We start from the raw sequence: 17,608 nt of genomic DNA on the forward strand, positions 1-17,608 counted from the left end.
TCTTATTCTTCTAACTTTAATATTAATAAAGTAATAATAAATTATTATATATTATCAATAATTACAATACATAAAGTAAAAAAATTAATAAATATATACGTATAACGGTCGATTTTGATTTTTTCGGTCAGTTTATTACTAAAAAAAACTGATCGTTTAATGGCAGTTTTAGTCGTTAGCATTTATTTTAGTTTTTGATTTTGTCGATTTTGGTTCTAGCGGTATTCAGTAGGTCGGTTTGAATGATTTTTTCGGTTTTCTGAATTTCATGCTCAATCCTAATAAAAACAAGAGACATCCTTTAAAGTATCAAGACCTTTTAGAATCCATTCAAACTGAATTGACTTAAGTGAAGGGCAAAGCTATAGTGCATGAATAATAGTAAATAGGACAAATCTTAGACACTTTCATACCATGACGAGTCAAATTGGCATAGGATGGTAAGAAATTTAAGTTTACCATCTAAACAAAGTTTTTAATCTTTTGCCGGAGGTTAAGACTCTAAAGAAGCCTCCACCAACGAGAAGTCCCAGAGGAGATCGAAACATGTCTCTAACCCATGCTCGAAATAGTGCTCCAATAACCTCTCTTCACCGAATAAAAACAATTGTCTAAAAAATACCAGATAAGCCTATCTTGTCTACTAAACAATGTACAAGGGATAAACAAGATTGCTCTTGTAATATCTCAAAAATTAATTAAAATATATTAAATGAAATATAAAACAATATGAGTATTAGGAGAATAATTGAGTCAGATTATAATCTTCTTAAGCTAATATGAAGAATTAGACTTATTTTATGAAATGAGAAAATTAGACGTAATTTATTAATTACAGAAATTTTATTGTACTATGTGGGTAAAATACATTTTGAAATAAAATATTTTCAGGTCCGACAACAGTGAAAACTCGGTTGACTGGCTAGAGATGTCACAACAGTATTAATGGGTATTATTGTGGTACTGGGAGGTTATTTTTGATATTGGGGATTTTGGAATTAAGTGAGTTATTTATTAATGACTAATTTACTCCTAGAGATTATTTTAGTGTAACGGTTTGTTGGGGGCAAAGTGATAAATTTGCCAAGTTTTGGTTAAGTAGATTAACATAAATTATGTTATTGTTATCCTTTATTTTTATTATTAGTATGATTTTTGTTTTAATTGAATAGATAAATACTAGGGGTGTGCATAAATCGATCCAATCCAATGACAGTCGACCGATCCAATCACAATGGACCGCCAAACATTGGATATTCAATTGTGATCGGATAGGATTGGATGTTATTTTTGAATATCCAATTGGATCGGATCGGATATTGGATGGAGTGTCTAAAATTCCAATACATCCAACATCAAATTAAACTAATTAGTATTTTCATTTAGTTTGGATTAGTAATTAGATTTTATAATGTTATACGTAAAATATATATGTATACATAAAAATTAACATTAAAATTTTACTCTTTTTTTCTTAGATTGGATGGATCCAGTCTAATCCAATACATATTGGACCTAAAATATTGGATGGATCCGATCCGATCCAAAAAATATTAGTCTAAAATATTGAATAAATCCAAATTAAACCAATAAATATATAAAAAAATACATCCAACGGATAGAACCGATCCAATCCAACATCCAATGGATGTTGGATCGATTTGATGACTGAAATCAAATGGATCGGATCGGATGGTAAAATCTAACATCCAATATATAATTGGATTGGATCTGGATAGGCCTAAAAACATTGAATGTGATCCAATGAACACCCCTAAATACAATCTTAGAATTCTATAAAAAAATTAAAACACCAAAAGTCATATCTCTTTATCCTGTATCCTCTCTTCTTTTCGGCTCAAACAAAATCAGAGGAAACCAAGGTTTTCCATCAAATTTTTTATCTAATTTTCATCAAGTATTGAACCATAAGAGCTGCTCAAGGTTGGGGGTAAGTTTCCTTAATCTTTTTCTTTGAATTTTCAAGCTTAAAATTAGGTTTTCATGGAGGAAGTATGGAATTTTTGGTCTGGAAATTCTGGGCAGTTTAAGAACTATTTTAATGGTTGTTTAGCTTAGAATTGAGGTTTATTTGAGTTTGTTTGGTGGCTGTCTGTGTTGAAAGCCTCAAGCTTGAGTTTTTAAAACTCAAAGCTTGAGCTTTAATGGTGAATTTGAGGTTTGTGAATATTTTTGTTTTTTGAGTTGGTGGATAAGCTTTATTTGGTTGTTTAAACTAGGGCTGAACATTTTGAGCGGGTTTGACCCGAACCCGAGCAACCCGCCCGAACCCGAATTGGTGAACTCGCCAAAAAAAAATTTTAAAAAAGTTTCGGGTGGGTTGGGTTCAACCCGGTACCATTCGGGTGGGTTGGCGGGTTGAGATTTTAGGGGTACCGGGTTTCGGGTTGAACCCGCCAACCCGCCAACCCACCCGAATATAAATATATTATATATTTTTTTATTTTTTTATTACTATTTTTATATCTATATATATTAAATTAATAATTAAATAAATAAAAATTTACATTTTACAATTACATTACATTCGTTCACTATCAGAACCCTAAAAAAAACCCACACCCACGCACACTACACGGCCACACCACAACACCCAGACCCAGCCAGAGAACGACCACGCCACCAGCCACGCCACCCGCCACCAGCCACGATCCTCACCAGTCACCACCCACGCTACGACCGACGACGAGTCAAAGACGCAGGGGAGGGATCGACGACGAAGACCTCGGCTCCTCCTCCTCTTGGCTCCAAGATCGGAGACTCCTCCTCCTCGGCTCCTCCACGACTCCGTCCACTCGCGCTCGAGTCCCACCGCACCAACAGTCACCACGGTAACTCCTCAAACTCTCTCAGTTCAACAGTTTTATTTTGACTGTAGTACCATACAATCTCTCCCTTTCTTTCTCTCTTGTCTTTATCTTTCTTACAGGTTATGCTCATGATCTGATCACGGTTATATATTTTGTTTAATGGGGTTTTATTATCATATTTCATTGTTAATTTCCATAGTCTTTTTCTTTTTTGGGTTGAGAACTCTTGTACTAATTAACAAATATATATATATTTCTTTTGGTTTTCTTTTGTTCTGTATTAAAATTAAAATGTACAATAGACAAAGAAAAAATTAAAAAAAAAAAGCTGGTACTATAGTAGAAGTAGTAGTGGTTTTACTATTGCAACATTTATAAGCATTTTTTTAGTATTGAGACATTACTATAGACTTTATGGACTTTAGATTTTTATTTTATGGACTTTATGGACTTTAGATATGGATATTGGATATGGATGTATTTTGAATATTTTTAGTTTTCACTTTTATCATGATTCATGAACAATAACATGAACTTTGATTTGATTTGATGAATAGGTTGTTTGTTTGTTGGTTGGATTGATTAATGCATCTTCTCTTCAATAGTATATAAACAAATTGTTATATTTATATATGTTTAATTTAATAAATAAAAAAATAAAAAAATAATAAAAAAATAATTTTTTTTTAAAGAGTTGACCGAGTTGATTGAGTTGACCGGGTCAACCCGCCAACCCAGTAAACCCGACCAACCCAAACCCGCCAACCCGAAACCCGCCAACCCGCCAACCCACCAAATTGTGCCCTATTCGGGTCCGGGTTTGGGTTCATTTTTTTGAACCCGAAACCCGTGAACCCGAAACCCGCCAACCCGAAACCCGGTAAACCCACCCGATGTTCAGCCCTAGTTTAAACTGTTCTAGAAGGTTGGGTTTTGTTTGGGTTAGGTTTGGGGCAAGTTGAGTTTAAAACTCAATTTTTGGTTCTTTGGTGCGAACTGGTTAATCGAATCTTGTAATTTTGGTTAACCGCATGGGGATTTTAGTTAATCGGTTAGGACCGATTTTGGGTGCCTTAATTTTCATATTTTATCGATATTTAGGATATTACCATGCTATTTATCAATAAGAAAACTTCTAATTTTGAGTTTAAAACCTATAACGGGTTTAACAAGTTATTTATTCAATTTATCGCTATTGTGACATAGGGCCCAAGATCGTCGATCGTTTTCCACTCAAGTTGACCGACACGCTTGAATTTAGACTTTAGGTAAGAAAAGTAAAATTGTACCACATAACATGTCAATATATGATTCAGTAATTACCGTCTATAAGAAAGACTTATTACTCTATTGGTTGCCTCATTAGGCAACAATATAAGAAAGAGTCATTACACTAATCTAAAACTGTTGTCAGGTTTCTGTCTTATCGATTGTCTCATTAGGTAACGATAGTGACATTGGGTTGTCTCGTTAGGGTGTGATTTCATGGTTGTGGAGTGAATATATGATTACTTGGCTTTGATTATATTAGCATATTTAATTATTTCTGCATGTTGATGTCTACTGTTTATGCTTTTACTTTTCTTGCTGAGTCTTTGTGACTCACAGGTGCTTTGTGGTGAAGGTAAGGAAAGGAACGAGCTAAGTCAACCATGAGTTGGAGGTTTTTCCCAAAAAATGTACTTATCAGCTTATCCAGCCAGCGATGCGAAGTAGTTAGGGTTTTGATTTATGACGACTTTGATAAGTATAAGTATTTTATTGTAAAATTGTAATGGTACATTTTGTAAAATTTTAAAAGGTTATCCCCAACCCTAATTATTTTATAGTGCCAAAATTAATTTTATATTTCAAATATTTTTTAAGTTTCAATTATAAGTATAAGTATTTTATTGTAAAATTGTAATGGTACCTTTTGTAAAATTTTAAAAGGTGATCCCCAACCCTAATTATTTCATAGTGCCAAAATCAATTTTATATTTTAAATATTTATAAAGTTTCAATTATAAGTATAAGTATTTTATTGTAAAATTGTAATGGTACCTTTTGTAAAATTTTAAAAGGTGAGCCCCAACCCTAATTATTTTATAGTGCCAAAATTAATTTTATATTTAAAATATTTGCTAAGTTTCAATTATAAGTATAAGTATTCTATTGTAAAATTGTAATGGTACCTTTTGTAAAATGTTAAAAGGTGATCCCCAACCCTAATTATTTTATAGTGCCAAAATCAATTTTATATTTTAAATATTTTCTAAGTTTCAATTATAAGTATAAGTATTTTATTGTAAAATTGTAATGGTACCTTTTGTAAAATTTTAAAAGGTGATCCCCAACCTTAATTATTTTATAGTGCCAAAATTAATTTTATATTTTAAATATTTGCTAAGTTTCAATTAAATCATTATTTTCTTTAAATCGTTAGTTTATTATTATAAACTAATTTATAAATACACACGTGGTCTCCTTCGGGTTAAGACATTACAACATGGTATCAGAGCAACTACGATTTTAAAGGTCTTAAAGACTGGATATGGATATGTACATTTGTTGTGAAGACAAGCTCGACTCATGGTATAGTAATTTTGATTCGCTTATCTGTTGATTGATTGTTTGTTTTTATGATTATTGAAAAATGTGGTATTAGAAAAGCATGAGTAAAATTTTATCTATATCATGCTATGACTATGTGTTAACTGTTAATAGTGATGCATGATAGAAAGTATGTGTTTACTTATTGAGTAAAGTATACAAAAGATGCATACTAACATTGATGTTTGTTCAGAAATTTGAATCAATGTAAGTCGGTGTTTAGAGGAGCATTAAATATGTATTTAAAGTGGTTTAAGGGATTCAATTGGAGTTGGATGAGTTCAGAGATGATGGAAGATGACAATTTTCCACCACCTTCGCATTGGGAAGTAATGTATGCTATCACACGGAAGACTATCTGGTAGTATGGTGGACAGACAAGTGAATCGAGGGAGCAGTACACTTGTCTTGTTTATGAATTAAATCTGTCGACATTCTTCGAATGTGTTGCAGAATGTGGAAGACTGTTTGTTTCTCAGTGGGCGGTGGTGGAAAACCGGAGCACACCCCGATCACTCAAGAATCTTACACCATTAAAATAAGTAATCAATGCGTTAGCCTCGCGACCCAGAAGCATTGCCTCAACAAACAAGCACAAGCCAAGCTTGTACAAATCTTTTGGGTTCTGACAATTTGTGAACCTATCTTGGAGTGCTTCTATCTTCACACTATCAGACCTGTTGAAATATTTGTTGATCAATCGGTCTGACCCTGAGCGAGAAACCTGCTGAGCCTTCTCCTCTTTTGTTGGCGCCGAGGATAAGTCCAGGCCTGTAATGAGGGCAAACTCAACCACTCTGAATCTGAGCTCTTTCCGACCAATGTAAAACCGCATTTTCAACTCCTCCTGAACATCAACCTTCATCTTGTGCAACATGAGTTGGTGAAATAACACCGAGGAGAATGTCAGGGGTACGACATTCCAAAAGTTACCGAAACGGCTTTCTTTCCCCGTGTTATTCAAATTGTACTCCTCAAACCGAGACTTAATTTTTGCAAAAGTTCTGGTGCCTCTATATGTCATGCGACCAGTAAAATGCTCAGATGTTGGAATTATGAGTCTAGGAGCCATCTAAAAAAATAAATAACAAAGCAATATTACTGTCAAAAAATTATAAAATGGTCGACATCATGTCGATATTCTGTCGACATTATCAAACAGTAAACAATTACATAATTTTGTCGACAAAATATTGACATCCTGTCGACAACCTATCGATATTCCAATAATATCATCACACCTATTCAGCAAGACAAAATTGTCGACACAATGTCGACATCGTGTTGACATTCGGTCGATATTATCACACTCAACAATTACAGGAAGCAATAAAAATAACATTGTCGACATGCTGTCGATATTCCAACAAAATGGATCAGATCTACTAGCAAATCAAAATTGTCGACACAATGTCGACATCATGTCGACATGAGGTCGACATTATCAAACTTAACTATCACAAAAAGCAACTACATCACAATGTCGACAACATATCGACATATCGTCGATAAATTGTCGACATCTTAGGTCAAAAAATAAACTTAATCAACTAATTTAGTGTGTCGACATCCTTTCGACACACATAAGACATCCTATCGATATACATTAACAATACAGACAATTCTAATTGTCAAACTACTTTCATGTTTGGTCGACATTATATCGATAACCTATCTATATAGCATCGATGACATTGTTTAAACAAACAAACAGACATCCAAATAAATCGATATCCTATCGATATTTCATCGATACCACTGTAAAAAACACAGACACCATTGAAACATATCCAACATCTACAACCTATCACAAGAAAGAGCACAAAATTTACAAAAATTCTACTAATCTCAACAACATGTAATAATTGACATCCAAATCTATGAAAAATATATATATTTTTTTTAAAAAAAAACCTTACCTTTGACTAAACTTGGTGGTGGTGGCGACGGTGGTTCGTGCTTAGGTTTGGGTCGAATTTGAGAGCAACAAACCTCGGTTTGGGTTTGCCTGGTTCGCCTGGTTCGTGGGTTTGGTTCGCCGGTTCTTGTGTTTGTTGGTTTCGTGGTGGAGATGGGTCGACGGAGATGGGTTTGGGTTTTACTGGTTTTGTTGGTTCCTGGTTCGTGATGGGTCGACGGAGATGAGATGGGTCGCTTGGTTCGTGAGTTTGTGAAGAGAGAGAGAGAGAGAGAGAGAGAGAGAGAGAGAGAGAGAGAGAGAGAGAGTTTATTTTAGGAATCTTTTAAATTAGTGGAATCAATTTGTACAAAAAATAATGGGTCTAAATTTTGATATGTGTTATTTTATTAGGGACAAAATATGAAATTTCCCAAATAAAAATAACTTTCTAAATTTACCAAGCATATAATATTTCTAGTAATACGCTTTTTTTGATAAGAATTTTAGTGTCAAAATATGAATCCAAAGACTTCTATTTATAGTGTAGGTATACTAAGTTTTGAAAATCAAACCCTACACTCCCATGGTTGTTACTAGGCGTGTAAGAGGATTTAGTGGATGTGAAAAATATTAGAGTGAAGTTTAGACACATCCCTCGTTGAATGCTCAACATTTTGAAATGTTTATCCTAAGTCGCCTAGAACAAATTTCTAGCTTATTCATTTTTTAGTTTCAATGTTCCTCTCTGTGCCAACTCATCCACTAATGTCCCAATACACATTCATATGATGTAGATGTGTTTTGTAACCGTTTTTCACATCTAAAAACTTTCTCATTTAATTTCATAATCTCCATATGTAATTATTCTTCTTAATTACATATTACCAAGATATACATAGGTTAGAGTTCTATTTTCAAAATTGTAACCTCACATATATTACAAAAATGTGTGTTTAATTATATCATATTTTATATATTATAACCTACAATAAATATATACTATTCCCGATATGCTAATTAATCCATTCATGGAATTGGAGGAAATGTCCGGAGAAGAAGAAGATTACAGTTTAGTGTCAATGATAACGGTGACGGTAAGATCACTTTAGTTTTTTATTGTTTTACAAGCTAATGACAACGGTAACAGTAAGATCACTTTCTTCCTCACATTTTTTATTGTGTATTATATTCTAATCAATTGCATTAATATATAAATTAATATGATAGAAATTCATATGATATTTGCACAATATGGTTGGTATAGTCAATATTATATATTGATAAAAAAGATCATGCACGGTTTCAAATAATATGCGCTAAATACTTTATCAGGTTCTTCTTCATCTTTTATCTCATATGAAAATTTATATTTATTTTCAAGATTATATATGATGATAATTTAATTAATCGTTTTTCTGAAATATTATGAATTTGGATCCAAATTCTGGTGCTCATCATAATGATGCTGTTGATATTTTTGATTCTGTACATATTTTAATTTGTTGTTCAAATAATAAGCCGGTTGAGATCTTCTTTCTTTGTCAGTATTTTTTAGGTTAGCCCATTTCTAATCATCATTTGTTATTTGTTCTATGTCAAACATCCTTACCGTCTGAAGGAGGTTTTACGAACAGTCTGATTGCATTATTTTGACGATGATAGCAAATACGGTATGACAATTGTAATCGTTGAAGTGAAGAGAGTTGCTGAGCGTTGTTTGAGTGCGGTAGTCCAAGCACCATTGACAGGTTGATTGGAGAGAAGACAAAAGTTAGACATTAAATGTTGAGATATTAAATTTTAATTTCTTATTTTATTTTTTAATCTACATTTAATTTTTTATTTTCTTACCATATTTAATTTTATTAATTGTCTAATTTAACTTTTATTTTTTTCAAAAATTAAATTATTTGCTCTTATCTTGTCTAAGTTTATTAGTTGGCTGATTTATTATTTGTATAATTATAAGTATTTTATCATTATAGGGTATTATCTATAATTTATTGTTAAGATATTTTGTTATTTTCTTAGAAAATTAAAATTTTGGTTTTTAGAACCATCTCTTTACCATAATTATCTCTTTTTGACCTTTGATTATTAATTTTTTTTATATATATATATATATATATATTATGATACTTTTCTTGATTGGTTTAAATTCCTAGCATATTTCTTTTAATTTGCATTTATTATTATAATTAATTTGTTCAAGGGCAATTTACACTAATGTATACATTATATAATTTTATTATAATATATGTGCATAATAATTTATTTTCATATAATCATACATTTTATCTATTATGAAGAAAATTATTTTCAATTTATTATATAATATATATAAATGGTAAGTATTTAATTATTTGATTTATTATCACTCATTATTATAGTTATTGAATGATGATATATTAATAATTATTTTATATTTTTATATAATTTTAAATAATTTAATAATCAACCATTATTACAAATATTGAAAGTTTGTATTTAGATTAAATCACTATTTAATTCTTCCCTATAAAACTATTATTCAAATACATACTATATCTAAATACAATATATTCAAATTTTAAACATTTATATTTATAAAAATTATAAAAAGAAGATTAGTTTGTTTTTTATTTATTTACAAGTGTTTTCTTTTGATTTGTATTTTTTTATTATTATTATTTGTGTTATAAATGTATGCAAATTTTTTTGTTTATATTTTGTTGATATATTATCACATTTTTATTTATTGTAAAATATATGATTCTCAATATTGATTTTTTCTATAAATAATTTTGTGTTCATTAGGTAAATTATATGCATATATACTTATCTACAATTTACATTTTATTTTTTCTAATTAAATAATGTTTGAAGTTTATAAAGTTATGTTTGTTTATTTATTTTTTGATGTAAGAATTATTTTTTAATAGATAAATTCGTTCACTAACTCATTAGAAAATAATCAACAAATAGAAACAATAGAAAAAAAATATATATTTATTTTAGCATAGTATAGATATTAGGTATGTCTATTTTTATGTTTACAATTATAATAAACATACCAATAATATAAAATATTTTGTATGTATATATGTGTTTATTTTATTTTCTATTAATTAAATATATTAATTTAATAAACAAAATAATAATATTCACATAGGTTTATTATATCACTCTATGTGTGTCATGTTTATTTTTTAATTTTTTTTTAGAAAATAAGTAATATACATAAAAAAAAAAATTGTTTATCTTCTTTTTTTTTGTGTCCTTTTTATTTTTTCTAATTAAATAATATTTGGAGTTTATAAAGTTATGTTTGTTTATTTATTTTTTGATGTAAGAATTGTATTTCAATAGAAAATTCGTTCACTAACTTATTAGAAAATAATGAATATATAGAAACAATAGAAAGAAAATATATTTATATTTTAGTATAGTATAAATTGGCTATGTTTATTTTTATATTTACAATTATAATAAACATACTAATAATATAAAATATTTTGTATATATACGTTTATTTTGTTTTCTATTAAACATACTAATTTAATAAACAAAATAATTATATTCACATATGTTTATTATATCACTCTATGTGTGTCATGTTTATTTTAGTAATTTTAAACATTGATTTATATTTATATACATTAATGTTTATAATTTTTATATTGTATTTTATTGAAAAAAAACTTATTAAATTATAATAATTCATACTAAAATAGATAATAAATATTTATTCTTTAATAAAATAAATATTTAATTTATTTATTTTTATAAAACTATTTATTATTTAATTAATTAATTTTAATTTACGGAATTATTTATTTTGAATTTTAATAAACATATTTTATTATTAATAATTTTTAAAATATTAATATAATAAACATAAGCATAAGATATTATAAAATAATATTACGAACATTAATTACATGAATCTATTTATGGTAATTAGTTTAATCATTAATGATTTATATTATTTAATGATTAAAATGTATGGTTTTATGTAATAAGTTTTCAAAATGTATAAATTTTTTAAATAATTTTTTTTGCACATTTTTTGTAATTATTTTGTTTTTGTTGTACATTTATGAAAAAATCCCTTTGTTCAAACATATTTTCTTAAAAACTTTAATTGTCTCATTTTATAATTTATTCTTTTATAAGTTAATGTTTTCTTATTTGAATTTATTTTGAATTTTAATTATTTATATCCTTTTTTATATAATTTTGTAAATTTGATGAGTGTACAATATATTTAATTTTTTTAGTTGATTAGCTTTTATTTTATTATTTTTTTTTGAAAGGGCTTTTATCTCTTTTAGATATTAAAAGTTTAAGAAAATCTTGGTAATAAATATTGTTTTAATTAGTTTTTAGTCTACTATTTTTATAGTATTAACTAGGAACTAAGCCGCGCTTCGTGCGGTGTTGTCCAATTCTTGTATTCTGAAGTATAATATTTGAATGTGTGTATTATAAACTAACTAATAATGTTATAATTGAAAACATATTTTTTATTTTTAAAATATGAAAAAAAAAATTGTTATTTTGGAACAAATATTAAAAATCGTGACAAAACAAATGTTAAAAATTAATAAATTACTAAATAATAATATAGATATACTATTAAAAATAATATTAGTCCACTTTTTAAAATTATATACAGCTATATTAGATAATAAAATAAATTTGATATGATTCAAAATAAATGAATAAATGACGATGATGATGTGAGCGTCTGCCCTTCTAGTGCTCTGCGGCAGTTTAGTTTTCAGTAACGGTTTTCACAGGTTTTTGTTCAGTTTTTCAACTGGTTTTCTCTGGTTTTCATGGAGTTTTCTTTTTCTTGTTGTTAACTTCTCTTCCGTTTTCTCTGGATTGGATATTGTTCTACTCTGTTCATCTATTTTCATGGATCCTTTTAGGCAAAAGATGAAAGAACCTTTAAAATTGACAGCAGAGGAAGGATCTATATTTGATCTCTCTGATATAGTTGTTCCTGATCTTCATACTTCATCTGATCATTTGTTGTATGCGAAGGTTCTTACTAACAAAAAAGTTTGGCTCTCCACTTTCAAGAACCAAATGGCTCAACATTGGAATGGGAGATGTCCAGTTACCATTACTGAATCTTCAGACATGTTCTCTTTAAGTTTCGGCTGTGCAGGGGACAAAGCTAGAGTCCTACTTCGTGAACCTTTTCACTTTCAGAATCACCACATTATCTTGCACTCCCCCACGCCTGGACAAAGTGTACAACCTGAATCACTCAAATTTACACCCTTTTGGGTTCAAATTTACAGGCTTCCATTTCTTAGTAAGACAAAAGGGCTGGCTGTTGCTCTTGGTAATATTATTGGCGAATTTGTGGATGTGTTTGAAGACTCGCTAAATGAAGGATGGGGGCCTTTTTTGCGAGTGAGAGTCAAAATCGATATCACCAAGCCACTTCTACGTGGAAGAATGATTTCCCTGCAGCAAGCAAAAGATGATTTTTGGGTGGAATTCAGATATGAGCGTCTACCTGAATATTGTATGGAATGTGGGCGCATCGGACATCCTTTTGATAAATGTATGATCTATCTTGAGAAGGTAGACAATGGTATTGAACCAGATCTTGAGTATCGCCCAACTATGAAGGGTGCACCACTTCCAATTTCAAGTTACGATCGTTATCGAACTGATTTCTCAAAGGGAAACGCTTGGCCATTACTTACCCGTTTGGCAAAAAATTCCTTCATTTCAGCAATTCCAAGTTTGAAGAATCAAGCCTCTCCTTCTCCAAATCCTATGTTTATTGGAGAATCTTCTCGCACAGATGTTAATTCTCCTGCTGTTACTAATGAAACTCCCCAACATTCTGTGAATTACAACTTTCTCCAATCTGATGTTCCTGTTGTCTCAGAAGTTCCTACCTCTGCAATTTCACTGAGTCCACACCCTTCACGGCTTGCAACTTCAGTCATCTCAGCCACTTCAAATCATGCACAAACTCAACATAGCAGTCCCTTAACAAACAATGCACGAGTCAACACTGCAGTCAAATTCAACTCATCTGCTTCTTCAAAGATTACAGAATCGGTAGTGGATTTATCTGGGATATTTACTCCATTAACTGTTATGGATTTGGCACCCAATGTTTATGCAACTTATCCTCCAACAAGTCGCACCTGGCAACCACCTAAGCCAACTCAATTAAATGTCCCCTTACCAACTCAATCATACATTGTTTCCAAGCCAACTCCTACTGCCAGTGCTACACCTCAGAGTGGAAAGGAGAACTTGTCACCAAATCGGCTTCCCAAACGAATTTCTGAAGGAAATAATCTCAGACAAACTCTTAAAAGATGCAGGGGTAATCCAGCACAATTGTTTTCTCCTTTGTCAGCAGAAAATGATCCACACTTGAATGTTTCCATTGATGGAATGGATTCGACTGGTGTTTATGACAGCAATGCGGAGACTGACTTTCAGCTCCGCGATCAGCCATGAAAATCTTAAGTTGGAATTCTCGTGGTTTGGGGAACCCGAGTGCTTTCCGTCATCTTAAATTGCTTGTCAAAGAGCAATCCCCACATGTTTTATTTCTTATGGAAACTAAGTTAGGTCCTAATTCTATTTCTCGTTTTCGTAATGTATTACATTTCAATAACGGACTTGAAGTCCCTCGTGTCGGTCTTAGTGGTGGTTTAATGTTACTTTGGAAGGATGATGTAAATGTAACTCTTTTAAATTATAATATAAATATGTTTGATTGCTACATGGCTTGTGGAATGGGTCCGACTTGGCACTTTACAGCTTTTTATGGTGCACCAGCTGTTCATAATCGGCATCATACTTGGACTCTTTTAGAAAGATTAAAGGATGTTGCACCAACTCTACCTTGGATGGTTGTTGGTGACTTCAATGAAATCTTGTCAAACACAAATAAATCAGGTGGGAGTTTGCGTAATGAGTCACAAATGGACAACTTTAGACATGTTCTTGATCATTGTCACCTATATGAACAGGCCTTTGAAGGTGATCCATTCACCTGGATCAAAGGACGACTTAAGGTTGACACAATTAAGGAAAGATTAGACTGGTGCTTTGTGAATGACATTTGGGGCGATTTCTTTCAACAATTCACAACTAAACATTTAGATTACTATGGTTCTGACCATAGAGTGATTTCTGTCCAAGTGCTGGAAAACTCCTCAACGCACCAGCAACCTCGTCGACAAACACGATTCAGATTTGAGAAATTGTGGTTGCATGAGGAGGAAGCTACTGATCTCATTCAGCAACATTGGAAGCCGGTTTCTGCAGGAGATGCTGCTGCAACTTTTTTACAGAATATTTCTTCATGTGCTGATTCTCTCCAACAGTGGCATAAACACAAATTCGGGAACTTTAAAAAGAAGATTTCACAAGTGCAAAAGAAGGTAGCTGATCTGAATAACACATCTACTCGAACCACTGCTGCAATGAATGATTTGAAACATCAAGAATCAGTTCTTGATGAGTTGTTGGCCCAAGAAGAGACATATTGGCAGCAGCGATCGAGAGTTGATTGGATGCAAAATGGAGACCAAAACACTAAATTTTTTCACGCTTATGCATCCTCAAGGAGACAGCACAATACCATCAAATCATTGACAGATGATAATGGTGCCATTGTTCATTCAAAACAAGGAATGACTGATGTCATTACTTCCTATTTTGGTGCTTTGTTCTCTGCAACAACTGTTAACACTGAAGCTTTGCAACATGTTCTTGCTGCAATTCCAACCTCAGTCACGGCTGAAATGAATAACTCTCTCGTTAAACCGTTCACCAGTGATGAAATCTACAATGCACTTAAGACAATCAATCCAGATAAAAGCCCCGGTTGCGATGGAATATCGGCAATGTTCTATCACAATTATTGGTCTATTGTGGGAGATGTGGTCACTAAAGTGGTACTTGGTATTTTGAATGAGGGATGTAGTATGGAATCAATTAATAAGTCTCTAATCACTCTTATTCCGAAGATTAAGTCACCAAAGGGAATGGGAGATTTTCGCCCAATCAGTTTGTGCAATGTCATATACAAAATCATTTCTAAGGCGCTTGCTCTCAGATTTAAGGATGTTTTACCGGCTGTTATTTCAGAAACACAAAGTGCTTTTCTCTCCAATCGACTTATAACTGACAATATTCTTGTTGCTTTTGAATTGATACATCATTTAAAGCATAAGACAAGGGGAAATAGAGGTTATTCGGCTCTCAAGTTGGATATGAGCAAAGCTTTTGATCGAGTGGAGTGGTTCTATATTCAAGAGGTAATGCTAAAAATGGGCTTTCATAGTACATGGGTTTCCTTAATCATGGGATGTCTAAGCTCCACTAGTTTCTCTTTCATGTTAAATGGTGAAGAAGTGGGACATGTTAAGCCTACTCGGGGGCTTCGGCAAGGAGATCCTTTGTCCCCGTACTTGTTCTTGATTTGTTCTGAAGGACTCTCCAGACTTCTACATAGTGAAGAGGAAAATCATAACCTTCGTGGACTTAAGCTCACAAGACATGCTCCCTCCATTTCACATCTGCTCTTTGCAGATGATAGTCTCCTCTTCTGTGAAGCTACAAACAGTTCAGCAATTGCCATTAAGAAAGTTTTGGACATTTATCATGAAGCATCTGGTCAATTGCTTAACACAGCGAAGTCTGTCATGTCTTTTTCACCCAACACCTTGCAATCAGCTCAGAATTTTTTCCACCAAACACTAGGTATGCCAATAAGTGATTGCCATGAACGTTACCTTGGTTTACCTGCTTTTTCCGAGCGAGATAAGAAAGAGATGTTCAGCGATGTTAAAGAACGTATTTGGCAGAAACTTCATGCATGGAATGAAAAACTCTTCTCAGTTGGTGGTAAGGAAGTTCTTCTGAAGGCCGTTGTTCAATCGATTCCAACTTATGCTATGTCTTGTTTTCGGCTACCAACCACTTTTTGCACTCAATTGGAATCCATGATGGCCAATTTCTGGTGGGGATCAACTAAGGATGGTTCAAAGATTCATTGGAAAAGTTGGAAATTGCTTTGTAAGTCGAAATTTGAAGGGGGTATGGGATTTCGCTCTTTTGTACACTTTAATAAAGCCCTCCTTGCTAAACAAGCTTGGAGAATATTTGAAATGCCCAATTCTCTACTTAGCCGACTCTTAAAGCATAGATATTTTTCCAACAATACTTTTTTGGAAGCAAGGCTTGGCCACTCACCCTCACTCACTTGGCAAGGAATCCATTGGGGACGTGAGCTTTTAATAGAGGGCTTACGTTATAAGATTGGGAATGGTTTTAATGTGTTAGCTGGTGAAGACAAGTGGATCCCTGGTAATAATGTTTTCACACCAGTAAGTTATAATGGCCCTCCAAATCTGCCCGTTTCCTATTTCATAACAGAGCAAAGAGAGTGGAACTTGTCTCTTCTTTGTGAACACTTCCAGCCGATTGATGTAGATAGAATAGTCTCCATTCCTTTATGTTATTTTCCTAGCAATGACCGTTATATTTGGCATCATACAACGACTGGTATGTACACAGTCAACTCGGGGTTCCATTTAGCAGAAAATTTGGCAATAGGGCATGAATCAAGTGGTTCTACAGCTCATTCTGAGTGGTGGAAACATTTTTGGAATCTAACTTTGCCATCTAAGATCAAGATTTTTGCTTGGAGAGTGTTGCAAAATGCTTTACCTGTTGCTACTGCACTTAGCCGAAGGAAGGTGATTAACTCTGCTACATGTTCTTTATGCAACAATGCATGGGAATCAATTGGGCATGCTATGTTTAATTGTACTACTGCTAGAAAAGTTTGGAGGGAAACAAAGTTCACCATAGATCATTCAAATGCACACAATATGGATAATGGTGATTATTTAATCCATTTATCAACATTACACTCAAAACAAGACTTTGAATTACTTGTTTGCACAATGTGGGCAATTTGGCATAATCGAAACAAAGTTACACATGGAGGTGTCTCACGCCCCAGCCATGCCATTGCTTCTTTTGCTGTTACACACTTGGAGAGGTTTATTAATAGCAAAACAAAACAACATCAAGGATCGGCCAGCATTGTAACTTCAGCGACTGTTTCTACACGTTCACTCGCACCAGAAAATGCACCAGTAGATAGACTGCAACAAAATAATACACGACATTCTTCATGGCTGCCACCATCACCTACTGGTCTAAAATTAAATGTTGATGCTGCTGTCAATCATGAGTTGAAAATTCTGGGAATAGGTGCTGTTATACGAGATCATTTTGG

Source organism: Cannabis sativa, chromosome 3 (genome assembly GCF_029168945.1).
Source record: "Cannabis sativa cultivar Pink pepper isolate KNU-18-1 chromosome 3, ASM2916894v1, whole genome shotgun sequence".
In the NCBI taxonomy this organism is placed as follows: Eukaryota; Viridiplantae; Streptophyta; class Magnoliopsida; order Rosales; family Cannabaceae; genus Cannabis; species Cannabis sativa.